The sequence below is a fragment of the Medicago sativa genome, chromosome 7, assembly GCF_051527215.1.
Source record: "Medicago sativa cultivar Bolivia chromosome 7, Bolivia_mono, whole genome shotgun sequence".
NCBI lineage: Eukaryota > Viridiplantae > Streptophyta > Magnoliopsida > Fabales > Fabaceae > Medicago > Medicago sativa.
This window is the reverse complement of record NC_140755.1, coordinates 64220385-64233655: the sequence shown is the minus strand read 5'-3', so window position 1 is coordinate 64233655 and position 13271 is coordinate 64220385. Positions and strand designations below refer to the sequence as shown.

At 29.7% G+C, this 13271-nt stretch overlaps 3 long non-coding RNA genes across 3 annotated transcripts; 2 read left to right on the top strand and 1 right to left on the bottom strand.

Moving 5' to 3' along the window:
* The first annotated feature begins 2245 nt into the window (after nucleotides 1–2245).
* On the top strand, nucleotides 2246–4005 carry LOC146907638 (uncharacterized). The gene is made up of 2 exons (XR_015019249.1): nucleotides 2246–2440; nucleotides 3770–4005. It is a non-coding gene; the product is annotated as an uncharacterized LOC146907638 (long non-coding RNA).
* Nucleotides 4006–5155: 1150 nt separating this feature from the next.
* Nucleotides 5156–7403, bottom strand: LOC146907637 (uncharacterized). Its single transcript, XR_015019248.1, has 2 exons — nucleotides 5978–7403; nucleotides 5156–5829 (listed from the first exon to the last, which is right to left on the bottom strand). It is a non-coding gene; the product is annotated as an uncharacterized LOC146907637 (long non-coding RNA).
* A 1485-nt stretch (nucleotides 7404–8888) lies between these two features.
* Nucleotides 8889–10560, top strand: LOC146907636 (uncharacterized). The gene is made up of 3 exons (XR_015019247.1): nucleotides 8889–9653; nucleotides 9743–9841; nucleotides 10260–10560. It is a non-coding gene; the product is annotated as an uncharacterized LOC146907636 (long non-coding RNA).
* Nucleotides 10561–13271: the final 2711 nt, after the last annotated feature.

Sequence of the window (13271 nt, the reverse complement as noted above, 5' to 3'; positions counted from 1 at the left end):
ATCTTGAAGATTTTATTTTTATTTTGGTTTGAAATACTATCATGGAATATCAAGTATATTAACATGTGTCTGAGGGAACAGATACTACTCAGAATATGAATGCAAATGCTTGAATGCAATTTTAGTCGTGAAGTTCAGGAATCTAAACTCCATATTTTTTTGAGGTAAAGAAAAGATTGATATCACATAAGTTAGAAAATTATGTGAGCTACGGTATGGGACTACGCATGTTCAGGTTATGAGTATGGAATTAAGAAAAGATGATAAGACATTCCCTAGAGTAACAGCTATAACAATATTGTTCAAGAATGAAATGTGTATTTTGAACATATAAGTTCAAGAGAAGATCTATGAAGATATTTTCTACTTATCCTAGTATGATCAAGGTGTATCGTGATTGATTTAAAATCTGATATGGATGAAGCAAAGTTGAATGACTACAAATATATGTTATGTATTAAGCTATCAGTTGTACTACCTTATGTATTGTGTACTCGCCAGTCAGTGCACCATTCTCATATATGATTTATATATTTAATGTACTCGCCAGTTAGTACACTATGTATTTAAATCTGACTTATGGATTGTACTCGTCAGTTAGTACTTCCAACAGATGTTTGAGGTAACACCATGTTGAGTTTATTCATAAAAACATAATAGATATCAGAAGTAACATTTTCCTATTTATGTGTTGATTAACGAAGAAAGTTGAAACAATTCTTACTTTCGATGAAATAAACTTGACGTCAAATATTGCTCAGAGTAGGGACGATCTTATACAGAGTATGGTACGATTATCATTATAAGACCTCGTTATTTGGGGCATAGTTCAGAAATAAAATTTTATTGGGACCAGACATAGCATGAAAGATCACTCAAAGGTCATATCCGTCCAAGACAAGATAAAAGTTGACGAAGTCGATAGAAGTGTTACTCTAGTAAACGTATGAGATTTTTTTCAAGAATTCAGTGAAGGTAAACAAGTAGGAGTAACCTAAGACAATTTATAAAGAGCATGTGGAACAAGGAATTTACTCGAAAGATATCAGATGCATCGGTTAGCTTTACAATCCACTATGTTCGGAATGTGTATAATGTATTCCACAAATCACAGACAAGAAGGTGATTAAATGGTTACGAATTAACGGAGGATAATTGTGTCTTTTCCCTTGAAGGGCATTTTGGTAACTTGGCACTCGAGATATTTTTTTTAAAGAAGTGGAAACAATTTTTTCCTCACTTTCTCTATTCTTCAAGGCCATTCTAGAAATTTTTCCTCTTCTCCTTTTCCCTCAAAATATCGGCGATCACCCTCCTTTACCATAAGCACCTCCAACTTCAACAATTCATCATGAATCATGTCTTAATGAGTTTCTAGTGAAGTGTTAAGCAAGCATCAAGTTTCAAATCTACTTCCTTTCTCTAAATTTTCTTTCAAACTATTCCCTCCTTCAAGTCTCCAACTCTTCCTTTTCATCCAAATTTCATGGGAATACACCTATAAGCTTGCTCCTAGAGCACTCAAGAGTGGAACAATCACAAGGTAAGTGGCAAAATCTCATTCTCTCTTTCTTTCCCTTGAAACTGCCTACTTACATGAGCATAACCACCTCTTCATGGAAATTCATTTAATTCAAGCTTTGGTGTATGTTGTATGTGTAATATGAAGATGATTATGTGTGGTAATGGTATTTAGGGACATGGTATGAAGAATGATTATAAGCTAGAAGCTAAAAGCCATAAGTTGTTCCAAAAGCTCCATAATTGATTTTTTTTTAAAGTTAACATGCTAGGATTGCTGTAGAAATGGGACAGGAGATGTGTATACATGTTTGATTTGATTTTGGAAAATTTGAGCAGAAATTGAATTGTTTAGAGGTCATAAGCTGTCAGTTAAGCTGTTTTGAGCAAAATGCCTTAAATGACTAAGTTGTGAGTTCAAACTACTGTATAAGTGGTTCATAGGGCTAATAATACATGTTGGAACTTCTGTGTTAAAGGTTGGGTCGAAATTTATGTGATAGAAGTTATAAGTTGCTAGTTAAGCCGTTGAAGAATAGCTTAAGTTGAAAGTTAAGTCGTTTCAAGTATTATTTTCTGAAGAACAGCTTATGAGAGATATGCTTAATTGACATATGAGTAATGAAAAAATGATAAGCTGTTTTAGTAATGTTAAAAGTGCTTAAATGATAATTAAGCTGTTTTAGAAGTGCTTAAATAGCCAAACGGCGAACTTCTATTGCAGGGACTGAAATGAAATTTTTGTGTAAGCTGGTTGATGAAGTAAGGCTATGTCACGAGTGGTTTGAATTGTTTCATAAGGGGCAAGACCTATAAGCTAAGGCATAAGCTATTTTGGGAAAGTGATTATGGAGTTTTGGAGATAGCAGAGCTGCAGATTTTGGGATAAGCTGCTTGCATTTTGCAGGAATGATTCACGGTGAGTTCCTTTAGATAGAAAAACTTCCCTTTGGGTAGTTATAATATGTCACTAGAATGAAAGTTTAAGATATTGTACATTAGAACATAATTTAGTGACATTATGATTTAAGGTTCACACCCTTGCTAGTGTACTCTAAAATAGATTTTATGTTGATAAGTATGCTTATGGTAATGTAGGAGTTAGAGGAAAATTATTATGATAAGTTTTACGTGAGTATGAATAAATATGCAATTTCGGCTAACATTCCGGAAAGTGAGAATTGTTGGATTTTATTACTTTATTTCGACTTAGCTAATATAAATTATACTTTTAAGGTGATATGATGGTTTGGATTGGCTAAGACTCTAAATTCTCATTTTTATCGAATATGTATATGTAGCCGAAATTGTATTATGAATACCCTCTGATCATATACTACCATAGTGTATATTTATTATTTGTGTAAAAGAATGTTTAAAGTAAATTAGCCATTGGAACAAATCATTCATGAGTAGATTTCCAATCATTGGAAAGAAAAGAATTCTAAGTATGGAAGTTCGACTTAATTAGTCGAATTTAATTTATCAGGATATGGGGAAATTTTATAATCTTTTAGGAATGGCATATGAAAACGATATGCCTAGAACCTGAATAGGTTAGTATAAGAAATAATTTCAGAATAAAGACGAAATTACTACGTCTTTATTATTAGACTCAGAATGTTATTACTACAGGGAAATCAGTTAAGATAAGTTATTCCTCTCTATCTCCCCGTTAGTAGTGGAGTTGGGGATTAACTCAGTTATCAGAAATCAGTTCAAGTTATAATATTAAAACATGTTTAAGCTGTGGCTTTCGCTATCCCGCCAGTTGGATACGAAAGGTTCCCGCCAGTTGGAACGGGCACTATCCGTGAGGATGACCCCACAATATTCAGAGGAGTCCGGTATCCCCGTCAGTTGGGTTCCCGCCAGTTGGAAATATTTATATATATATCGGTTAGCAGAGGAATAAATTCCGGGGTTACTCCACCTGGGTTTATTCGTAAAATCAACTCAGATAATATTGTTTGTTCAACGCTAACATTTCTAACATAATATGACAGACATCATGACTATAATTATGAGTATGATTTCAGCATTAGTATCAGGATTGAATCAGTATTTCAGATAGCGATCCTAGTTATACCCCGATCGCTCAGTTATGCATGACAAACTGTATAAACCCAAAAAGGGTTGAGTTTAGAGACATATGGCGATCCTAGGTTCCCTGAGATTGCCTACAGCCTAGGATAGGTGGAACTCACTGAGACATTCCGTCTCACCCCAATCCCTTTTATTTTTTCAGATCAGCAGGTTGTACGTGGCAAGGAGACAATACAGGAGGCTGAATGATATATTTTCACATGCTCGTGTTATACTAGTTCAGATTATTTATTACGATTTCAGACGTGTATTCAGAAAGCAAATGTACGATCCTGCAGTGATGTATATATTTATTCAGTCAAAATTTTATTATTGTAATTTTAATGTATCCAGTACTAAATTTAACGCACATTCTAAATATTCTAGATAAGTTTAGTATGGGCGTTACACAAACTCTACACAAACCCTAGTTTTGTTGTTGCCTTTCTAAAGCCTTGTTTCAGCCCCCTCTATCTCAAGGTTTACACTGATATAATGCCTATATTTATAGTAAAAGTAACTCCCATAAAATTGTAACAAATCTGGCCCAAAAATATGTTTCTGAAAAAAAACTGTTACTCAAAATCGGGCCCCGAATTTACCAAATCGGGCGCCGATTTTTCAAGAACAAGAAGCCTCCCAAAGGCAGCCAAAATCGGGCCCCGAACTCCAGAAATCGGGCGCTGATTTTGGGTCTTCCAACAAACATGATTTTGCACTCCAAACTCCAATTTTGAGTCACTTCTACAATAAACTTGAAATTAATTTTCTTCACTTTGTATTATCTTTAATAATCTTCTAAGAACCACTGAACTTCAATCTTCACTTTGTAAATGTGAATTACAATGACTCGAGTGAAAAAAATACAATATGTTCCTCAAACCATTGACAACTCCTCTAACTCTGATCTTATTTGTCTTCAAATGCAAAGAAAAGTACTAAAAACATAGCCAAAAATGTCATATGATGCTCCGTCATCAGTGTTACAACGTTAAACTAACGAAACAAAACAAAACAAAAACAAAATGATAAATTTTTAGTTGATCAAGAAATAAAATCATAAACACCTTATTAAATTATTGAACTAGAAATCAAGAAACTAGATCAAATAACTTAAAATTATTAAAGGCTAGATAAGAAATAAAATATATTTAAACATTGAGAAATAAGAATGAACTACAATTACATTTTTTTTGTGTTCTCTTTATTCTATGATCTATAGGGACAATCATGATGCATCAAAAACAATAAAGATGTATGATTACATATTTTGTGAGCTAAGGAACAGACAAGATACATCAATTTATCAAAAATTTAAGAATTGTTTTAATTTTAATGAAGAAATTTTTTCAACAATACTATTATTAGAAGAAAAAAATTAATTGATGTAAACATATCATGATGTTTTTTATTATATAAAGTGATAAAACAATTTATATTTGTTTTATTTATTTTTTAAACCGTAAATTCATTGGGCTTACCTTTTAAAATTACGCACTCTGATTTAATTTTAAAAAGTGACGATTATTATTTCTTATGCGACGTGAGGTTGTTTAAGAAAAATATACTCTCATTGTTCAAAATTTGGGTGTTACAATAATGAAACAAAACAAAACAACGAAGAATGTTTAGTTAATCAACTAAACAAAATCATAAAGATATTAATAAATACAAGAGTTAGAACAATAATAACTTTTCTGGTGTTATTCTTAATGTGGATGGTAGCTGCCATGGTACTCCTGTTAGAACCAGGTTTGGTGGGGTCTTGCGTAATGACGCAGGTTTATTCCTTGCGGGCTTCTCCGGTTTTATCCCAGGTTCAGATGACATCTTGCTAGGTGAGCTTTCTGCTATCTATCATGGGTTGACCACGACTAAAGATTTGGGTTATGCAGAACTTGCTTGCTATTCTGATTCTCTTGCTTGCATCAACCTTATTAATGGTCCCATTGAGAGATATCATATATATGTTGTTCTCATCCAAGACATAAAACAAATGCTTCAACAAACAAATATTGTGGTTTCTCACACTCTTTGAGAGGGGAACCATTATGCAGACTACATGGCAAAGCTTGGAGCTTCTTCTGTTGTGGAACTTCTTCGTCATGATGTACCCCCTACTGGTCTTGTTAATCTTAGTAGTAGCGACGCAACTGGCACTTTGTTCCTTAGGGAATAGCTAGCGTGTTTATTTCTTTTCTGTTTTTGTTTTTTCTACTTTATCTTTGTAACCAAAAATAACAAGAGTTAGAAATCAATAAAATATATCAAGTAACTTAAAACAATGAAAGGCTGAATAAGAATTAAAAAAATAATGAAACATTGGTAAGCAAGAATGAACTATAATTTCAAGAAATATTTTTAAGTTAACCTTTTTTATGAGCTAAAGGGACAAACATATTACATAAAAAAATAATGAAATCTAATTACACGCAATAATTATGAGCAAGTTATATTCTATGAGCTAAAGAGACAACATGATATTTCAATGTACTTTTAAATCATTTAACAATTTTTCTAATTACAGTAAAGGAATTATTGGAACAAAATAATTATTAAAAATTATTTAATTGACGTGAACATATCATGAGATTTTTCACTATATAAAGTGATAAAACAATTTATTACCTAATATTTTTTTTAAATCGCCAATTGATATATTGGCTCAACTTTTAAAGTCTCTTAGTCTAATTTACATTTAAGCAGGAATAGTTAACAGGGATTCACATTCAAGCCATAAGTGGTTTGAGACTCTAGAATGATCATTTCAATGGAATATAAGTTACAACTCTTTTTTCAAAAAATTTAATAGTCTTAAACATATATGAAAATATTTTTTTTAAGAAAAATATACTCTCATTGTTCCAAATTTGGGTGTTACAACTATAAATCAATGAAACAAAACCAAACAACGAAGAATGTTTAGTTAATCAACTAAATAAAATCATAAAGATATTAATACATACAAGAGTTAGAAATCAATAAACTATATCAAGTAACTTAAAACAATGAAAGGCTGGATAAGAATTCAAAAAATAATGAAACATTGGTAAGCAAGAATGAACTATAATTTCAAGAAATATTTTTAAGTTAACCTTTTTTATGAGCTAAAGGGGCAAACATATTACATCAAAAACAATAATGAAATCTAATTACACGCAATAATTATGAGCAAGTTATATTCTATGAGCTAAAGGGACAAACATGATATTTCGATGTACTTTTAAATCATTTAACAATTTTTCTATTTACCGTGAAGGAATTATTAGAACAAAATAATTATTAAAAATTATTTAATTGACGTGAACATATCATGAGATTTTTAACTATATAAAGTGATAAAACAATTTATATATGTTACCTAATTTTTTTTAAAATCGCCAATTAATTGGCTCAACTTTTAAAGTCTCTTAGTCTGATTTACATTCAAGCAGGAATAGTTAACAGAGATTCACATTCAAGCCATAAGAGGTTTGAGACTCTAGAATGATCAATTCAATGGTATAGGTTACAACTCTTTTTTTCAAAAAAATTAATAGTCTTAAACATATATGAAAAAAAAATTTTAAGAAAAATATACTCTCATTGTTCAAAATTTGGGTGTTACAACTATAAATCAATGAAACAAAACCAAACAACGAAGAATGTTTAGTTAATCAACTAAATAAAATCATAAAGATATTAATAAATACAAGAGTTAGAAATCAATAAACTATATCAAGTAACTTAAAACAATGAAAGGCTGGATAAGAATTCAAAAAATAATGAAACATTGGTAAGCAAGAATGAACTTTCAAGAAATATTTTTAAGTTAACCTTTTTTATGAGCTAAAGGGACAAACATATTACATCAAAAACAATAATGAAATCAAATTACACGCAATAATTATGAGCAAGTTATATTCCATGAGCTAAAGGGACAAACATGATATTTCAATGTACTTTTAAATCATTTAATTAACACTTTTTCTAATTACAGAGAAGGAATTATTGGACCAAAATAATTATTAAAAATTATTTAATTGACGTGAACTTATCATGAGATTTTTCACTATATAAAGTGATAAAACAATTTATATATGTTACTTAATTTTTTTTTTTAAATCGCCAATTGATTGGCTCAACTTTTAAAGTCTCTTAGTCTAATTTATTTTGAGAAAGTTAGGAGATGAATATTGCTTATGCAAAATGAGGTTGTTTATAAAAAAATACATTCGCGCTATTAGATATATGAGTATTATAGTGTTAATATTGTTCAAAATTTGGGTGTTACAACTATAAATCAATGAAACAAAACCAAACAACGAAGAATGTTTAGTTAATCAACTAAATAAAATCATAAAGATATTAATAAATACAAGAGTTAGAAATCAATAAACTATATCAAGTAACTTAAAACAATGAAAGGCTGGATAAGAATTCAAAAAATAATGAAACATTGGTAAGCAAGAATGAACTTTCAAGAAATATTTTTAAGTTAACCTTTTTTATGAGCTAAAGGGACAAACATATTACATCAAAAACAATAATGAAATCAAATTACACGCAATAATTATGAGCAAGTTATATTCCATGAGCTAAAGGGACAAACATGATATTTCAATGTACTTTTAAATCATTTAACACTTTTTCTAATTACAGAGAAGGAATTATTGGACCAAAATAATTATTAAAAATTATTTAATTGACGTGAACATATCATGAGATTTTTCACTATATAAAGTGATAAAACAATTTATATATGTTACTTAATTTTTTTTTTTAAATCGCCAATTGATTGGCTCAACTTTTAAAGTCTCTTAGTCTAATTTATTTTGAGAAAGTTAGGAGATGAATATTTCTTATGCAAAATGAGGTTGTTTATAAAAAAATACATTCGCGCTATTAGATATATGAGTATTATAGTGTTAATATTGTTCAAAATTTGGGTGTTACAACTATAAATCAATGAAACAAAACCAAACAACGAAGAATGTTTAGTTAATCAACTAAATAAAATCATAAAGATATTAATAAATACAAGAGTTAGAAATCAATAAACTATATCAAGTAACTTAAAACAATGAAAGGCTGGATAAGAATTCAAAAAATAATGAAACATTGGTAAGCAAGAATGAACTTTCAAGAAATATTTTTAAGTTAACCTTTTTTATGAGCTAAAGGGACAAACATATTACATCAAAAACAATAATGAAATCAAATTACACGCAATAATTATGAGCAAATTATATTCCATGAGCTAAAGGGACAAACATGATATTTCAATGTACTTTTAAATCATTTAACACTTTTTCTAATTACAGAGAAGGAATTATTGGACCAAAATAATTATTAAAAATTATTTAATTGACGTGAACATATCATGAGATTTTTCACTATATAAAGTGATAAAACAATTTATATATGTTACTTAATTTTTTTTTTTAAATCGCCAATTGATTGGCTCAACTTTTAAAGTCTCTTAGTCTAATTTATTTTGAGAAAGTTAGGAGATGAATATTTCTTATGCAAAATGAGGTTGTTTATAAAAAAATACATTCGCGCTATTAGATATATGAGTATTATAGTGTTAAACAAATGAAACAAAACAATGAAAAAAAAACTATTTATCAAAAGTAAATGAAAGCACAAACATCTTATTAAATTCAAGAACTATAAATCAATAAACTACATCAAATAACTTGATACTATGAAAGGCTGGATAAGAAATAGAAAGAAAAAAAATGCAACGTTATGAATACAAGAAATATTTTTTATGCTGGCTATATTCTATGCACTAAAGGGAAAAACATGATACGACAATGTACTTTCAAAACATTTAGCAATTGTTCTAATTTTAATGAAGGAATTCTTGAAACATTATTAATAAACAATTATTTAATTGACGTAAACACATCACTAGGATTTTACTATTTAAAGTGATAAAGAAATTTATATTTGTTACATGCAAAGGTGAATAATGGCTGAAATTTTGAAGTTCTTTTATACTATGGTCATTCTTGTTTCACTATTTTTTGTTATAGCCAACAGTAGAAGTAGAAGGGCAGGTAAGCACATTCTCAATTTTTTGTTCATCTTATTCACAATATTTCACTCTATTTTTGTAAGGTCTCTTCATTCTTGTTTTACATTACAGAACGAGAATGTGTTTCTGACCACGATTGTTATATAAAATATCAAATTTTATGGGAATACAATAATGTCTGCATTAACGGTGTTTGCTACACCATGTTAGGTAAAAATATTTATCTATCATGTCTAAGACTTTAATTTTCTTTTCACATCATAATGTTTGTTACTTTTATAACTTCTCTTATTTTCATATATGCTTCTAAACTTACAATTTCTTTGATTGCTTTGGAAATATCTCTAAGATACTTTGTTTAGTAACTAATTATAAACAATTAACTTAACTAATATTGAGACGAGCCACCTAGCTCAAGAGAGAAAATGATGGTTCTTAGGTGATAATTTGTTTATGGCGTAGCTAGTTTGTGAAAGGCTAGGACAATGTTAATTTTTTTTATGGTGAAAATTAAAGGATGATATTTGAATGCATTTTATTTTTTACCCATTGCTATTGTTATGCCACTTTAAGTGACCAGGAACTAATTTCACCCTTATTTACTATGTGTTTCTCTTATATGAATTAGATGCGGTGAATCCTTAGGACACGACTGAACAGCAGTATCGAGGTGTTTGTCCATGAGAATAAAGTTGATAATTATTCTCTCATCTATGCTACGATGTTCATGAAAGTTTGTTGGATGGATTATTGTTTATGTATAAATTATGTTGTAAGGATCTCATATTGTGATATCAGGGCTGGTTTTAATAATCTGGTCTTGATTTAATTTTTTGGATCCTACAAAAATATTATGTAGGCTATTTTGTCGACACATACATTCCCTTCCCTATAAATTTGAGAAAATCTAAATCTAATGTTTTTGATAATATTAAGATAGTTCTGCCACTTGTTTTTCAACTTTTATGGAACAAGATTAATATTAGAGAAAGCAGGAATAGTTAACAGGGATTCACATTCAAGCCATAAGTGGTTTGAGACTCTAGAATGATCAATTCAATGGAATTTAGAACTTTTTTTTTTTTTTCAACATGAACATAATTAGCAATACCAATGTTAGCAGAGAAAGCACTAATAAAAATTCCAAGGAGACTATTAAAAATGCCTCCTTACGTAGAAACACTCAAAGAGCCTCAAAATACACTATCATTGTTGCATTTTATCCAATAAACTTGGGGTATAATTCAATGTATATGTTTAATTAAAGCACAAGAAGGAGCATGTCACTAAACACTAAAATATTTCAAGATAAGCAAACTCTTTAATAGATGAGCATGGAAAAAATAAGCAAATTTGAAAGCAAGTGAACCATAATTTGAATCATATCAAATAAAATCATCTAATTCAAGAGCAGCAAGTAGAGAAATTCCATGAATAAATGCGAAGATATTAGAATACAAATGAACAAAGTCCTCAGACAACGTCAATGATTTATAAGTGATAACCCAAGACAAAGTAACCGATTTCTTACTATCCACATTACGTGACCAAACAATTTTTTTTTTAAAGGAGTATGCACTGAATAAATGAATTTACAAGATGAATGTAACATCTTGATTTTTAAAAGGGGAAATAGTTACTTTGGTCCCTGAATGAGTGACGAGTAGTCACAATAGTCCCTCAATGTATCGAAATTGCAAAATAGTCCTTGATTGTGCACTTTGTTAGTCAAAATAGTCCTTGATATTAAAATATTTCGTTAATATTGTCATATTAGTCCTTCAATATACTTACTTACTGTCATGTTAGTCCTTATACGTACTTACTTATTGTCATTTTAGTCCTTATATCAAAAGAGTTATTGTGAGTATTAAGAGATTATTTAAGCTTTAGGGACTATTTTGACTAACAAAGTGGACATTCAGGGACTATTTTGAAATTTTGATACATTGAAGGACTATTGTGACTACTTGCTACACATTCAGGGACCAAAATGACTATTTCCCCTTTTTAAAAACTACATCACGAGCGGAAACATTCAATATCATCCTTTTTCAAATAAAAGTCATGTTAAATCTTTTTCAATTAAAACTTTAAACTCGACAAATCAAAATGTGCTAGAAATAAACGTTCACAACATAAATCAAATTTAAACATATCATATATATATATATATATATATATATATATATATATATATATATATATATATATATATATATATATATATATATATAGAGAGAGAGAGAGAGAGAGAGAGAGCAATAGCCTTAAAGTTGGTCATTTCAAGCTTTTGAAGTAATTGTCCAACTATTCTAAAAACATTGATTATTGCTCTTCTCCCTTACAAAATTGTTCATTTCCTTAATTCAGCATAAGTTAACTGCTCGGCATTTTTCAACGGTAGTTAACGGTGGCTGACACATTTAAGATCGGTTTAACCGATCTTAAAAGTGCTAATGAAAGTTAACTACCGCTGAAAAATATCGAGCGGCACTTAACTTCAGCTGAATTAAGAAATGAGCAATTTTAAAAAGTAGAAATGTAATTTTCAAAAACATCAGGCATCACATAAATATCATTAGAAATGATAAATGTCGCAGTTTCCCTAACAAAAACATTTCCTATTCTCAAACATTTGGTGCAGATAATACTGTGTCCATTACATTTCCACAACTGCACATTTTATTTTTAAATATGCTTAAACGATCCCACTTTCTTTTCTAACACATTCCTATTTTTCAAATATGAAGTAATTATTACTTTTCTCACCTTATTAGTTTCTCGTGCGCCCTATATTTTTTTTTCAAAAATACCTCTGATTCGGATTTTAAAATCCGAAATAGATTGTTATTGATTTTGGATTATATAATCCGAATAATGTTTTTCCCAGATTTTTAAAGAAGCAGTGGCGAATATTATTTCATTGTAAAAAACATAAAATAAATATAAATATATGGAAAATTAAAAGGATAAAATGATACAAACAAAAGCTCAATTTATTAATAATCAATACATTTACAATAAAAAAAAGCTTAAGCTTAAAACTTATTACATAAAATATTCAAAACCTAAAGCTAATCTATTAAAAACCAAAAGCTAAACATGTGGTGCAAGAGATGGAGGGGGGAAGCAGGAGGGGGAAGGAGAAAAAGATGGTGGGAGGGAGGGGCTAGGGTATGGTTTGTTTACGGTCTAGGATGAAAGAGACATTGATGGTCAACCTTGGACTCAAACAGACCAACCTGACACCCAGATAAACTGCACTTATTTGCATCGCGGCACCATCCCTATTGACCGTTCATACAATCCATGAATTTCCAAAGTAGTCTTTATATGAAAGGTCAATGATAGAAACACATTGTTGTAGAAGGAAGGAGGAGGAGATGAGGAGATAGTGTGAGAAATTGTGAAGGTTTGAAAAATATTTATAGGAAAAATTTGTGAAGAATGAGTTGCATAGAGTGTAACGGTTTATAAATGAGGGTCAAAAAATGTGTTCATAGAACCAAACGAAGAAATTAGTTTAGTTGATCCATGATCTGTTATGTTATATTTTATTACGTCTTTTACCTTCTTGAACTATGTCTTTGATGTATTTGAAATTGTTATATTTAATGTACATCGTTGAAATTAAATG